This window comes from Coturnix japonica, chromosome 19 (assembly GCF_054131305.1).
Source record: "Coturnix japonica strain WE chromosome 19, WE-NBRP24, whole genome shotgun sequence".
Lineage (NCBI taxonomy): Eukaryota > Metazoa > Chordata > Aves > Galliformes > Phasianidae > Coturnix > Coturnix japonica.
Genome location: NC_140681.1, coordinates 2,782,644 through 2,798,211, shown reverse-complemented (window position 1 = coordinate 2,798,211; position 15,568 = coordinate 2,782,644). Strand labels below are relative to the sequence as shown.

Sequence of the window (15,568 nt, the reverse complement as noted above, 5' to 3'; positions counted from 1 at the left end):
AGTTGATTCTCGCCTCTTCAGCTTTTCCCTTCTTTTCTGTCCACCTGTCCTTTCCAGCTCCTCCTCCCCTCAGCTGCAAGTGGGGCAGTGCTCGAGTGTGAGGACTCTTCCTTGGCATGCGGTAACAGACAATGCAGATGTGACTTTTGTGTCCTTCCTTGTTCTTGGGTTCGTAGCCCAGGGATATCTTGCGAGCAGCTCTCTAAGTCAGACTGTGCTGGCAGCGTGCGTGAGTGAAATAGTGCCTCTTTTTTCCCTCTTGCAGCAAGCTTGCCGAGGCAAGGCAAGCGCTACTCAGCTGAGGAAGAAAGCCGAGAAGGAAAGCAGAAAGCAACGATGAGGGCTTGAGCAAGAAGCTACAAAGGACAGCAGAACCACCTGCAACGCTTCCTCGGAGGTGGCACCAAGAGCTGCTGACTCAACAGTCCAGTTTACTGGCACAGCCGTGCTTTCCCTGTCATGGACGGTGGAGATGATGGAAGTGAACTGGACAGGAAGGACTTGTGCTGCGTTAGAAGCAATGAGGGCTTCACATAGGCAGGACTTGGTGTATGGCAAGAGCTGGAGACGCTGCGTTCCTTCAGGGTGTGTCTCTTGAGGTCCAGGCCTGGTGTAGGGTTAGGTTGAAATAGGGCTGGCTGGGACTGGAGAGGGAGGAGGTGACGTAGCCCCGGGGTTTGGCTTCTCCTTGGGTCTGACTGGAGGCTGAGTGACTGATTGCTAAGCGGCAATCCTGGGCACTGGGGTTTCATTTTGGGGTGTGGGCGGGGCAATAAATAGAAGCCAAATCTTCTTGTACGCAATAAAATTGAAGCGAACTTTCTAAACCTGGTGCTGCCTCTTTCAGTAGCTGGTCAGAACGTCCCTCGCTCGGGCTGGCAATCGCAGGGCGATGAAGCGGTCGGCTTCACATCTCTCCCTTGACATGGTGCAGTGCAGGTTTTCCCCCGTTTCCTTGTTGGTCTTCCCAACCTGTGGCCTTTCAGCCAACCCGTAAGTGCTGGTGACAGGCTGTGAGCATCTCCTTGCTCTCTGAGGACTGACAGAAAGAAACCAGAGGAGGGGAAGCAGCCCGGCAGGAAGAAGGGTGTCCCGTGCTCAGCCCCTTGAGTTGGCCTCTCTTCCCTGAGGGCTCTTTCAGCTTCTGATGGATGCACCGTGTGTTGCTGTTTGCCCTGGGAAGCCCAGCTGCACGCTGGCAGCCGTGGCCTGTGCATCAGCCTCCCCTTGAGGCCCAAGGAGTTGTTTGTTTTTATGTATTCACTATTGGTGTGGCATTTTGTTGTTTTGTTCTGCTTTGAGATCAAGGGGTAATTTAACACCGTTGGAAGTCATTGGGGTTCAGGAGTAGCACATGTAGAATTTTGATCATGCAGCAAGTTGTGATTTCTACTGTGTTAAAGAACTGGCACACACATATACGCCTGCAGCCGGAGCTTGATTGACTCTCGTCAATACGGCCTTCCAAAGCCCGGCCCTGGGGAGTTGTCCAAAAATTTTCCAACCTTTTGTATTACCTAAGTTTATTTTAAACAGACAAGGGGGAGTAATCTCTTAAAGGCTTTTTTAAAGGCATTGGACTAGGTTTTGATTATCACGTCTCAGGAAGCTTCTGCATTCCACCTAGTGCTAATGTGATACATCAAGAGCAGATGACACAAGAGATTCAGGCCTTGCTGCCAGTCTTTTACGAATCAGCACTTTGTTTCATGTTGCCAGATATTGTGGTTTCCTTTTCAGGGGATTCCTTTGCTGTATAATAGAAGAAGGCCGAGGGCATCCTGGCCTGCATGGGAAACAGTGTTGCCAGCAGGAGCAGAGAGGTGATTGTCCCCCTGTTCTCAGCACTGATGAGGCCGCAGCTCGAGTGCTGTGTTCAGTTTTGGGCCCCTCAGTGCAAGAAAGACATCGAGGCCCTGGAACGCGTTCAGAGGAGGGCAACAAAGCTGGTGAGGGGTCTGGAGCACAGGCCGTATGAGGAGCGGCTGAGGGAGCTGGGATTGTTCAGCCTGGAGAAGAGGAGGCTCAGGGGAGACCTCATTGCTCTCTCTAACTTCCTGAAGGGAGGCTGTAGTGAGCTGGGGCTCGGCCTCTTCTCTCGTGTCATTAATGATAGGACCAGAGGGAATGGCTTCAAGCTGCGACAGGGGAGATTCAGGCTGGACACTACGAGGTATTACTGCTCAGAAAGGGTGGCCAGGCACTGGAATGGACACAGGGAGGTGGTGAAGGGAAGGGGACGAGGGCGAGGAAGGAAGGAAGGAAGGGAAGGGGAAGGTAAAGGAAGGAAAGCGAGAGGAAAGACACGAAATGAGACGTGAATTTTGGGTCCTTTTCCGGCAGCCGCCCCCCCCCAACAGGCCCCAGCCCGGCCTGAGCCACGTGACAGTGCCAGTGCCAGTGACAGGAAGTGCTTCCTGCAGGCGGCGGAGAGCACTTCCGGGCCATGGCGGCATGGCGGCCATGAGCGGGGCCGGGAGGAGCGGGCTCTGTGCTGCGAACGGGGTCGGGCCTCGGGGCGGGGGCACGGAGGGGCTGTCGGGGGAGGAGCTCGCGGCGCTGCCGGCACCCAGAGGCGGCTCCCGGGCGGCTCCACGGTCTCGCTGTGCTGCGGAGTCACCCGGCCGGCCCCAAAAGCCTGGAGGCAGAGCCTGAGCCGGCCCCGGCCCGGATCGTGTGGTGCGGCTCCGGCCGTGCTGGGCTGTGCGGCAGGAAGATGACTTGCGGAATCAAACTCTATAACCCAAAGATGGGTTCTAAAGCAGGTATGTTTATTCCAGCGTTGCGCAGCGCCGGGTGCAAGCGGGAGAGCTCCACCAAACTTGCACACCGTAAGGAGAAAAGTGTGTTACAGATATAGGTTAAGCTAATACGTAATCAATAGTCTCCTCCTCAGTTTGATTACATATTCATTACATTCCCTAGGACCCCATTCCCCGCGACCCTTGCCGTTGTTTTGGGGTGAAATTCTTCTTCTGTTTTCTTCTTGGTGTTATCTGCTGGTATCGTTCTCCCATGTCAGCATCATCTTGCCCGGGGGTATCTAATCCTTCTTCTTGTCAGAGGTCTCCGGACAATTTCTTCTTATCTTTATTGCCCTCTTCTCTGGTTTTATTTTGACTAAGTGTCTGTAATTCCCCCTATCCCTGCACTTTTAAATGTAAACTATCTGCAGTTACCCTTTGTCTCGGATTCTGTGAAGTTCCCCTTTCCCTTTCTATAGCAGAGTGTTACCTTGCCTCCATTTCAGTCTTTGGGTCCCCAGGGAGGCTCTCCCTGGGGGTGTCCCGATTCGAAGGCAGGATTCAATCCCGCCGCAGCCCGTCCATGGCAGGCAAACGCTTCTCTCCTCTGCTCTTGGGACTCAGCAGTGCCAGGGGTTTCACAGCGCGCGTGTTGCAGTGGCTGGCAGCCTCCGTGTGTTTTTCTATTGCATACAGGATCCCATGGTGGAGCCGCGTTAGAAGCAGACGTTGGTGTCTTGTGGCAGGAGCAAGGGCAGTGGAAGCGCTGCCCAGGGCAGGGCGGTGGTGACTGCCATGAGAGCGGAGGTCTGATGCCATCTGCGAGGGATGGGATTTGCATCCGGTGGCTTTTCCGTTGCAGAATGTCCAGCAGCAGAGCGTGAGTGGCCGTGAAATGAAGCTGGGCCCCAGGAGAGCCGCCTGGAGCTGCGTCACGAGCTTCGTGCGTGGCCAGCGCAAGGTAGGTGTGCCTTACTGTAAGCGTGCGCTGAAGCAGTGTTGGTTAAGCACGGCTCACTCCTCTGTCTGCAACAGATGGGCTTTCTGCGCGCTTTATTGCTGTGGCCGTAGAATTCCCTCTTTCTTACCATCTGATCTGTGAAGGCTTTTGTGTGGGAAGGTTTTGAGGAATGAGGGAGTAGAAATTGCTTTAGTCACGAGTCATCTGGAAAGGTTTCACAGAAACGGTGACATTTGCAGAAGGAACGTATTGGCATTGGCAGTTGTGCCAAATACTCACTGGGATGGAGAGGAGGGAGTACCTGCAGAAGACCGTTCTCTTCTGGTTTTGAGGAAGCCGGGCAGAGCTCAGATTGCAGCTTAAGCAATGTTCTTTTGTCACACTCTGTGTCCTGTGTTGCGTTCTCTCCTTTCGATTCCAGTTCTCCTGACAGGTTAGGCTTGAATTCAGCATAATATCTGCTTCTCCCTGGGTTCAGGTTCTTTGGGTCTCCTGCCTGCTTTTCTCCCTTTTCTTAATGGAGAGTGGAGTTTCTACCACAGAGCAAAGTTTTGTGATTGACAGAAACAAATATGGAACATATTAGATGAACACAGCTCTGCATTTTTTTCTTCCTCCGAACAGCAAGGGACTCCTGTGCTCTCATTAATATCATCAGTGAGTAGATGCTGCCTTCTGCTGGAGCCTAAAATGCTTTCTGCAGTTGAGTGGTTGGAAACATAGGGTTTTAACTTAAAATTGTTTGCGCAGGGTGAAGGTTGGGAATACAATTAGAATACAGCTACACAGTGCTCTATCCCCAGAACTTTCCATCATTTTTCTTAACACAGCTTACGGTTCATTTCAAAACAAACTAACAAAGATGAACTTGGGTTAGCGTAGCCCGTTTTAAATGATCCTTCTGTGTCTTTTCCAGGCTGGTAGCAGAATGGAGACTTTCCCGAGGCACTGAGGAACAGGCACAAGCTTCTTTTGAAGGCTTCAATGAAATTCTGCCCCAGCAGTATCTGTGGTCTTTTGATGCTAAGGAGCTGGACGTAAAGGATTCTTTGACTATTGCCAGATCCAGGCTGCTACAGGTATGTCACGGTTTAAACTAAAAATCCACCTGCGTCCGTGACAGGGACTGTGGGCCCAGCAGGGGCCCTAGGCCGAAAGGAAAAAAAGTTAATTAGGAAAAGAAAACAGCAGCAACAATCTAAGGAGGCACACTTATTTACTAAATTACTATATCGAAATACAGGATAACACAGTATAATACAATATAATTGAAAATTGAGCTAACGAATCAAGCAAAATAGGAGAGAGAATGAGTCCCGAAACCGAGAGGCCTACTGTAAATCTAGGCGAAACGGTGAAGGCTCCCACACACTCCCCTGAACGCCAGAACTCGAAAGACGTCAGTCTAGCCTGCGACAGAGTTAATATAGTGTCCAGGTCCCGTGACCTCGTGTTGTTCTCTGGGAGATGTAGTCTTCTTCTGTAAGTTGCAGATTCAGTAAAACTATTCATGCTTTATATGATGTTATGATGTGGAATACTGATAGCAAAATTACAAAATTATTAAACCATGACAAGGTAATACTTGCATTTCAGTCAGTGTCTGAAGAGCAAAGTTCATTAAGGCTGGCGGTTCTGTTTTCAGGATGTGTGAGAGAAGCCTTATGTATCAGTTAGTATTTGGTTACTGTGTTGGTCTTCACTTTCTTCTTTGCAACCAATTTACACGTTTCTAACGTTAAGATTCTGCCAGCATAAATTTTTTGGCTAACAGTGTTTTTGTAGTCCTTGACAATGTGATTTGCGTGTGTCTAAAGAGTGAGCAACTAGAAAGCAAGGGAGCAAAGAACCAAATATCAGCGGATGGTCAAATTACTGAGTGGAGCAGGTTTTAGCTGCTTTTGGGTTCTCCAAGTTATACTCTACAGCAAAACATCGTATTTCTAGCACAGAATGGTACGGTTAGGTAAAGACAAAGTACGTTGTTAGTTTGAATGTCTAAATACAAATGTTTTCATGAGTGGTATTTCTCTTTTGTGGCCTCTCCACATTTTCATTGTGAGCGGATGTTATTATTTGCTATGAAAGTTTGAGAGTTTAATATTAAAAACGAGTGTAGTGTGATTGCAGGTGCTTTAAGTACAGTAGTATTTCAGTACAATAGTCTTGCTGTAGAAGCAAAGTAGTAGGTTGTAGTTTCAATGATTCCATGTGGGTGCCCAGCCCAAAGTGGGGATTCCCTTATGAAAGGAGGGGGAGGGTGAAGGAGGCCGAGGGCCCTTTTCTCGGGGCCAGCTCTCTGTGCCCTCTTGCTGGCCGGAGAGAAGGGCTGCCCGCTGGACACAGGGAGTGCCTTGTAGCTCCCATGCCGTGCCCTGCCCTCCAGCCCCCTCCTCATCCTATGCGGAACACCACTCCCAGCAGCACAGGTGCCATTTTGGAATCTTCCCCATGTCACAGCTGTCACCTTGGTTGCTGCGGCTCCACCCGACTCACTCACCTCTGAGAGTGCTGGGCAGGTAGCAGCCATGTCCAGCACGAAGCGAGGGCGAGAGGAATGTAGTGAGGATTTAAGTGGGGAGAAGGAGCTGGGGGCCCCAGAACCGAAGAGGAGGAGGGTGCCCGCCATAACCATCAAATGGAGGAGGGGGAAAGGAGCCCGTTTCCATCATGCCTGGACCAGCCCTGTGACCACCACCCATGTGGAGCCGATGGAGGTGGATCCCCCTCCGGAGGAACCGATGGAGGTGGATCCCCCTCCAGAGGAGCCCATGGACGTGGATCCGCCCGCGGCATAGCTGGCCTGGCACCACACGACCGTGCCAGGCCCCGCGTTGGCATGGTCACAGCTTCACCATCGCTGGTCCAGGCACTCGGCTCCTTTCCTGCTGCGTGGCCCCTGCCCCCAGCATGAGCTGGGTGGCATTATTTAACATCTTCTTCTCCTCCACCTCGTTGCTCCTCCGGTTCTGTGGGCCCCCAGTTCCTTCTTCCCCCTGTTGTAGTTAGGTGTTTGCTCTGTTCTTTGTTTTGATGGTTGTGTTAGGTTAGTGTTAGTGTTCAGTTTAGTTTTAGCGTTAGGGATAGGTTCCTGTTTGTTCTTTAGAGTTAGGCATAGGTTCCTGTTTGTTCTTTAGGATTAGGTATAGGTTTCTGTTGTTATTTTAGAGTTAGGCGTAGGTTAGTGTTCGTACTTACAGTCAGGCATTGGCTGCTACACTCAAGTAAAAGTAACCGCTGCTCCTTGGGTAAGCACACAGTGTTGCCATCAGGGCTCAAGCTCAGGCAGCCAGCTGACCGGGGCAGAATTTGTGTTAGACGCTGCTCAGTGACAACACCCAGAACAAAGTAGCAAGGATGTGAAGTGCAGGAGACTACTTGCGCTTAGCACATTCTGTCTGCTGTAACAGCATTACTCAAAGATTTCTAATCAGGCCAAGATCTTTGTGATGCAGCAGTTTGTTCATTACTGCCATCATGGGCGCACGACCCTACTGGCAAGGAATGGAAGGCCCTCTATGCTGGCCCGACCCTACCCGCAGGGAGGTGTGCTCCCTCCCCTGGGCACGGGTCAGGGACATTGCTGGGAGACTTCCCAGTCTGATCTGCCCTTCTGTCTACTATCCCCTGCTGATAGTTCAGGCTGGCAGTGAAGAAGTTAGTAAAAAAAGCCTGAAGGCTATCAAAGATGATTTCAGGGGACTGGGGCGGGTAATCGAAGGAACAGGTGTGCGGGTGGTTATTGCATCTGTACTTTCAGTGGCAGGGAGGGATACTGAGTTGGACCTAAAAACCCACCTCTTAAACAAATGGTTAAAGAGTCGGTGCAGACATAGGAGTCTTGGTGTTTTTCACCATGGGGCAATTTATTTGGCTCCTGGCATGACAGCTACAGACGGAAGCGGCCTGTCTCAAAGGGGTAAGAGGGTTCTAGCTGAGGAACTGTCAGGACCCCACCAAAAACCTGCACCCTGACTTGTAAAATGGTTACACAGATATAGGTACACCTCATACATAGTCAATGATGTAAGGAAGGACACTGGACACACCTTCGTTGGCTCCACAGCCGCAGTCCAACACGGCGCCCAGGCCCGTCGATCCATTCCTTTGCTTGCTGCCAGTTCCCACAGGGAGTCCTCATTCAGACACCTGAAACAACAACGCACACAAACACATCAGGCAAACAACAGACACGCACACAAACACAAAACGCCCTCCTCGGATCCCGCCACTCACCCTTCCTTTGCCAACTTCTCTCGCTCACCTTCAGGGCAGTGCCAGCCCCTTCAACCCGATCACAGAATCACAGAATGACCCGGGTTGGAAGGGACCTCAAGGATCATGAAGCACCAACCCCCCGCCTGGCTGCGGGGCTGTGGCAGCCGGTGTGGCTGGGTGCAGCACGTGGGCATGTGGGAGGGCCTGCAGCAGGGATGTGGGGTGTAATCAGAGTGACTGGAATTCCAATTCAGTCAGAGGTCTTAATTGTAGGTAAGGGTTGAATCCGCCGAGGTGCCGCACAAGGAGAGGCGCTGGGTGCGACTATGGAAAGCAGAGCTTGTGTGTCCCAGGAGGCAGGCGTAGTCAGGTCCCCTTTGGAGCCTGCCGTTGTTGGTGCTCAGCTCAGGAGCCCCATCAGGAGCTGCTGCGTGCTGCGTCTGTGTCACGGACTTATCTAGATCAATATGATTGACTGATCAATCTATGATCTCCAGATGATGTTATGATGTGAAATACCAATAGAAAAAAATACAAAACCACAACAGTATGGCAGCCCAAAAAGATTCCCTTGTGGAAGAAGGGGGAGGGTGAAGGAGGGTGAAGGAGGGTGAAGGAGGCCGAGGGCCCTTTACTTGGGGCCGGCTCGTCTGTGCCCTCTTGCTGGCCAGAGAGAAGGGCTGCCCGCTGGGCACAGGGAGCACCTTGTAGCTCCCGTACCATGCCCTGCCCTCCAGCCCCCTCCTCATCTTATGTGGAACTCCAGTGCCAGCAGTGCGGCCGCCATTTTAGAACCCTCTCCATGTCACCATGGTCACCGTTGCCGCATGCCTCTGACAGTTGTGGCAGTTAACAGCCATGCCTGCTGCAAAGAGGGCGAGGGTTGAAGCTTCTGGTGGGAGGATGGAGCTGGGGGCCCTAGGAGTCAGAAGGAGGAGGGGGCCCGCCATGACCATCAGGCAGAGGAGGGGTAAGAGAGCCATTATCCATCATGCCTGGACCAGCCCTGTGACCACCACCCATGTGGAGCCTATGGAGGTGGATCCCCCTCCGGAGGAACCGATGGAGGTGGATCCCCCTCCGGAGGAACCGATGGAGGTGGATCCCCCTCCGGAGGAACCGATGGAGGTGGATCCCCCTCCAGAGGAGCCCATGGACGTGGATCCGCCCGCGGCATAGCTGGCCTGGCACCACACCACCGTGCCAGGCCCCGCGTTGGCATGGTCACAGCTTCACCATCGCTGGTCCAGGCACTCGGCTCCTTTCCTGCTGCGCGGCCCCTGCCCCCAGCATTAGCTGGGTGGCATTATTTAACATCTTCTGCTCCTCCACCTTGTTGCTCCTCTGGTTCTGTGGGCCCCCAGTTCCATCTTCCCCCTGTTAGGTTAGGTGTTTGTTATGTTCTTTTTTGTTGATGGTAGTGTTAAGTTAGTGTTAGTGTTAGTGTTCAGTTTAGTTTTAGTGTTAGGGATAGGTTCCTGTTCGTTTTTTAGAGTTAGGCATAGGTTCCTGTTTGTTCTTTAGGGTTAGGTATAGGTTTTTGTTGTTATTTTAGAGTTAGGTATAGGTTTTTGTTGTTATTTTAGAGTTAGGTATAGGTTTTTGTTGTTATTTTAGAGTTAGGTATAGGTTTTTGTTGTTATTTTAGAGTTAGGCATAGGTTAGTGTTCGTACTTGCAGTCAGGCATTGGCTGTTACACTCAAGTAAAAGTAACCGCTGCTCCTTGGGTAAGCATGCAGCTGGTTGCTCACCCCGAGCAATGAGTGCGACTGCCCTGACAGTTTGATGACATCTGCGATGAACTGAATTTCCCTCTTGGGACTTTTCCTTTGCAGAACATGGAGGAGCAGAGCGTGAGTGGCTGAGAAATGGAGCTGGGACTCAGGAGAGCAACACGTGGCTGTGTCCCAGAGCTCCCAAAGTGTGGCCATTGCAAGGTAGGCGTGCCTTACCGAAAGCGTTGTTCAAGCACAGCTCCTGGCACTGTCTGCAACAGATCCGCTCTCTGCGTGCTTTCTTTCAGTCGCTGGTGTTGTGCAGCACAGCCACGGCACGGCCCTCAGTGCGTACGCGAGGAGCGTGAAAAGGTAGGTGGTGAATTTTCATCTTGCTAACGCTAGGATTAGGAATGGTGAGCATTCCTAAAAGAGTGGCCACAAAGGTGTGATCTGCCTCGGGGAGAAGTTGATTCTCGCCTCTTCAGCTTTTCCCTTCTTTTCTGTCCACCTGTCCTTTCCAGCTCCTCCTCCCCTCAGCTGCAAGTGGGGCAGTGCTCGAGTGTGAGGACTCTTCCTTGGCATGCGGTAACAGACAATGCAGATGTGACTTTTGTGTCCTTCCTTGTTCTTGGGTTCGTAGCCCAGGGATATCTTGCGAGCAGCTCTCTAAGTCAGACTGTGCTGGCAGCGTGCGTGAGTGAAATAGTGCCTCTTTTTTCCCTCTTGCAGCAAGCTTGCCGAGGCAAGGCAAGCGCTACTCAGCTGAGGAAGAAAGCCGAGAAGGAAAGCAGAAAGCAACGATGAGGGCTTGAGCAAGAAGCTACAAAGGACAGCAGAACCACCTGCAACGCTTCCTCGGAGGTGGCACCAAGAGCTGCTGACTCAACAGCCCAGTTTACTGGCACAGCCGTGCTTTCCCTGTCATGGACGGTGGAGATGATGGAAGTGAACTGGACAGGAAGGACTTGTGCTGCGTTAGAAGCAATGAGGGCTTCACATAGGCAGGACTTGGTGTATGGCAAGAGCTGGAGACGCTGCGTTCCTTCAGGGTGTGTCTCTTGAGGTCCAGGCCTGGTGTAGGGTTAGGTTGAAATAGGGCTGGCTGGGACTGGAGAGGGAGGAGGTGACGTAGCCCCGGGGTTTGGCTTCTCCTTGGGTCTGACTGGAGGCTGAGTGACTGATTGCTAAGCGGCAATCCTGGGCACTGGGGTTTCATTTTGGGGTGTGGGCGGGGCAATAAATAGAAGCCAAATCTTCTTGTACGCAATAAAATTGAAGCGAACTTTCTAAACCTGGTGCTGCCTCTTTCAGTAGCTGGTCAGAACGTCCCTCGCTCGGGCTGGCAATCGCAGGGCGATGAAGCGGTCGGCTTCACGTCTCTCCCTTGACATGGTGCAGTGCAGGTTTTCCCCCGTTTCCTTGTTGGTCTTCCCAACCTGTGGCCTTTCAGCCAACCCGTAAGTGCTGGTGACAGGCTGTGAGCATCTCCTTGCTCTCTGAGGACTGACAGAAAGAAACCAGAGGAGGGGAAGCAGCCCGGCAGGAAGAAGGGTGTCCCGTGCTCAGCCCCTTGAGTTGGCCTCTCTTCCCTGAGGGCTCTTTCAGCTTCTGATGGATGCACCGTGTGTTGCTGTTTGCCCTGGGAAGCCCAGCTGCACACTGGCAGCCGTGGCCTGTGCATCAGCCTCCCCTTGAGGCCCAAGGAGTTGTTTGTTTTTATGTATTCACTATTGGTGTGGCATTTTGTTGTTTTGTTCTGCTTTGAGATCAAGGGGTAATTTAACACCGTTGGAAGTCATTGGGGTTCAGGAGTAGCACATGTAGAATTTTGATCATGCAGCAAGTTGTGATTTCTACTGTGTTAAAGAACTGGCACACACATATACGCCTGCAGCCGGAGCTTGATTGACTCTCGTCAATACGGCCTTCCAAAGCCCGGCCCTGGGGAGTTGTCCAAAAATTTTCCAACCTTTTGTATTACCTAAGTTTATTTTAAACAGACAAGGAGGAGTAATCTCTTAAAGGCTTTTTTAAAGGCATTGGACTAGGTTTTGATTATCACGTCTCAGGAAGCTTCTGCATTCCACCTAATGCTAATGTGATACATCAAGAGCAGATGACACAAGAGATTCAGGCCTTGCTGCCAGTCTTTTACGAATCAGCACTTTGTTTCATGTTGCCAGATATTGTGGTTTCCTTTTCAGGGGATTCCTTTGCTGTATAATAGAAGAAAGCCGAGGGCATCCTGGCCTGCATGGGAAACAGTGTTGCCAGCAGGAGCAGAGAGGTGATTGTCCCCCTGTTCTCAGCACTGATGAGGCCGCAGCTCGAGTGCTGTGTTCAGTTTTGGGCCCCTCAGTGCAAGAAAGACATGGAGGCCCTGGAACGCGTTCAGAGGAGGGCAACAAAGCTGGTGAGGGGTCTGGAGCACAGGCCGTATGAGGAGCGGCTGAGGGAGCTGGGATTGTTCAGCCTGGAGAAGAGGAGGCTCAGGGGAGACCTCATTGCTCTCTCTAACTTCCTGAAGGGAGGCTGTAGTGAGCTGGGGCTCGGCCTCTTCTCTCGTGTCATTAATGATAGGACCAGAGGGAATGGCTTCAAGCTGCGACAGGGGAGATTCAGGCTGGACACTACGAGGTATTACTGCTCAGAAAGGGTGGCCAGGCACTGGAATGGACACAGGGAGGTGGTGAAGGGAAGGGGACGAGGGCGAGGAAGGAAGGAAGGGAAGGGGAAGGTAAAGGAAGGAAAGCGAGAGGAAAGACACGAAATGAGACGTGAATTTTGGGTCCTTTTCCGGCAGCCGCCCCCCCCCAACAGGCCCCAGCCCGGCCTGAGCCACGTGACAGTGACAGTGCCAGTGACAGGAAGTGCTTCCTGCAGGCGGCGGAGAGCACTTCCGGGCCATGGCGGCATGGCGGCCATGAGCGGGGCCGGGAGGAGCGGGCTCTGTGCTGCGAACGGGGTCGGGCCTCGGTGCGGGGGCACGGAGGGGCTGTCGGGGGAGGAGCTCGCGGCGCTGCCGGCACCCAGAGGCGGCTCCCGGGCGGCTCCACGGTCTCGCTGTGCTGCGGAGTCACCCGGCCGGCCCCAAAAGCCTGGAGGCAGAGCCTGAGCCGGCCCCGGCCCGGATCGTGTGGTGCGGCTCCGGCCGTGCTGGGCTGTGCGGCAGGAAGATGACTTGCGGAATCAAACTCTATAACCCAAAGATGGGTTCTAAAGCAGGTATGTTTATTCCAGCGTTGCGCAGCGCCGGGTGCAAGCGGGAGAGCTCCACCAAACTTGCACACCGTAAGGAGAAAAGTGTGTTACAGATATAGGTTAAGCTAATACGTAATCAATAGTCTCCTCCTCAGTTTGATTACATATTCATTACATTCCCTAGGACCCCATTCCCCGCGACCCTTGCCGTTGTTTTGGGGTGAAATTCTTCTTCTGTTTTCTTCTTGGTGTTATCTGCTGGTATCGTTCTCCCATGTCAGCATCATCTTGCCCGGGGGTATCTAATCCTTCTTCTTGTCAGAGGTCTCCGGACAATTTCTTCTTATCTTTATTGCCCTCTTCTCTGGTTTTATTTTGACTAAGTGTCTGTAATTCCCCCTATCCCTGCACTTTTAAATGTAAACTATCTGCAGTTACCCTTTGTCTCGGATTCTGTGAAGTTCCCCTTTCCCTTTCTATAGCAGAGTGTTACCTTGCCTCCATTTCAGTCTTTGGGTCCCCAGGGAGGCTCTCCCTGGGGGTGTCCCGATTCGAAGGCAGGATTCAATCCCGCCGCAGCCCGTCCATGGCAGGCAAACGCTTCTCTCCTCTGCTCTTGGGACTCAGCAGTGCCAGGGGTTTCACAGCGCGCGTGTTGCAGTGGCTGGCAGCCTCCGTGTGTTTTTCTATTGCATACAGGATCCCATGGTGGAGCCGCGTTAGAAGCAGACGTTGGTGTCTTGTGGCAGGAGCAAGGGCAGTGGAAGCGCTGCCCAGGGCAGGGCGGTGGTGACTGCCATGAGAGCGGAGGTCTGATGCCATCTGCGAGGGATGGGATTTGCATCCGGTGGCTTTTCCGTTGCAGAATGTCCAGCAGCAGAGCGTGAGTGGCCGTGAAATGAAGCTGGGCCCCAGGAGAGCCGCCTGGAGCTGCGTCACGAGCTTCGTGCGTGGCCAGCGCAAGGTAGGTGTGCCTTACTGTAAGCGTGCGCTGAAGCAGTGTTGGTTAAGCACGGCTCACTCCTCTGTCTGCAACAGATGGGCTTTCTGCGCGCTTTATTGCTGTGGCCGTAGAATTCCCTCTTTCTTACCATCTGATCTGTGAAGGCTTTTGTGTGGGAAGGTTTTGAGGAATGAGGGAGTAGAAATTGCTTTAGTCACGAGTCATCTGGAAAGGTTTCACAGAAACGGTGACATTTGCAGAAGGAACGTATTGGCATTGGCAGTTGTGCCAAATACTCACTGGGATGGAGAGGAGGGAGTACCTGCAGAAGACCGTTCTCTTCTGGTTTTGAGGAAGCCGGGCAGAGCTCAGATTGCAGCTTAAGCAATGTTCTTTTGTCACACTCTGTGTCCTGTGTTGCGTTCTCTCCTTTCGATTCCAGTTCTCCTGACAGGTTAGGCTTGAATTCAGCATAATATCTGCTTCTCCCTGGGTTCAGGTTCTTTGGGTCTCCTGCCTGCTTTTCTCCCTTTTCTTAATGGAGAGTGGAGTTTCTACCACAGAGCAAAGTTTTGTGATTGACAGAAACAAATATGGAACATATTAGATGAACACAGCTCTGCATTTTTTTCTTCCTCCGAACAGCAAGGGACTCCTGTGCTCTCATTAATATCATCAGTGAGTAGATGCTGCCTTCTGCTGGAGCCTAAAATGCTTTCTGCAGTTGAGTGGTTGGAAACATAGGGTTTTAACTTAAAATTGTTTGCGCAGGGTGAAGGTTGGGAATACAATTAGAATACAGTTACACAGTGCTCTATCCCCAGCACTTTCCATCATTTTTCTTAACACAGCTTACGGTTCATTTCAAAACAAACTAACAAAGATGAACTTGGGTTAGCGTAGCCTGTTTTAAATGATCCTTCTGTGTCTTTTCCAGGCTGGTAGCAGAATGGAGACTTTCCCGAGGCACTGAGGAACAGACACAAGCTTCTTTTGAAGGCTTCAATGAAATTCTGCCCCAGCAGTATCTGTGGTCTTTTGATGCTAAGGAGCTGGACGTAAAGGATTCTTTGACTATTGCCAGATCCAGGCTGCTACAGGTATGTCACGGTTTAAACTAAAAATCCACCTGCGTCCGTGACAGGGACTGTGGGCCCAGCAGGGGCCCTAGGCCGAAAGGAAAAAAAGTTAATTAGGAAAAGAAAACAGCAGCAACAATCTAAGGAGGCACACTTATTTACTAAATTACTATATCGAAATACAGGATAACACAGTATAATACAATATAATTGAAAATTGAGCTAACGAATCAAGCAAAATAGGAGAGAGAATGAGTCCCGAAACCGAGAGGCCTACTGTAAATCTAGGCGAAACGGTGAAGGCTCCCACACACTCCCCTGAACGCCAGAACTCGAAAGACGTCAGTCTAGCCTGCGACAGAGTTAATATAGTGTCCAGGTCCCGTGACCTCGTGTTGTTCTCTGGGAGATGTAGTCTTCTTCTGTAAGTTGCAGATTCAGTAAAACTATTCATGCTTTATATGATGTTATGATGTGGAATACTGATAGCAAAATTACAAAATTATTAAACCATGACAAGGTAATACTTGCATTTCAGTCAGTGTCTGAAGAGCAAAGTTCATTAAGGCTGGCGGTTCTGTTTTCAGGATGTGTGAGAGAAGCCTTATGTATCAGTTAGTATTTGGTTACTGTGTTGGTCTTCACTTTCTTCTTTGCAACCAATTTACACGTTTCTAACGTTAAGATTCTGCCAGCATAAATT

The 15,568-nt window shown here is 51.5% G+C and overlaps 1 protein-coding gene across 50 annotated transcripts in view; it reads left to right on the top strand.

The window, feature by feature from the left end:
• LOC116654273 (uncharacterized) overlaps positions 1-15,568 on the top strand; it is a 93,636-nt gene that overhangs the window by 72,657 nt on the left and 5,411 nt on the right. For 37 of the 50 annotated variants that reach the window (XM_085520180.1, XM_085520173.1, XM_085520165.1 and 34 more), the window contains 7 exons: positions 58-2,765; positions 3,607-3,705; positions 4,622-8,991; positions 9,052-10,011; positions 10,164-12,867; positions 13,709-13,807; positions 14,724-14,886. The gene's annotated coding sequence lies outside the window, so the exon portion shown is untranslated. The remainder of the gene's footprint in view (positions 1-57; positions 2,766-3,606; positions 3,706-4,621; positions 8,992-9,051; positions 10,012-10,163; positions 12,868-13,708; positions 13,808-14,723; positions 14,887-15,568) is intronic. The other 13 variants (XM_085520145.1, XM_085520143.1, XM_085520144.1 and 10 more) reach the window with 11 other exon arrangements.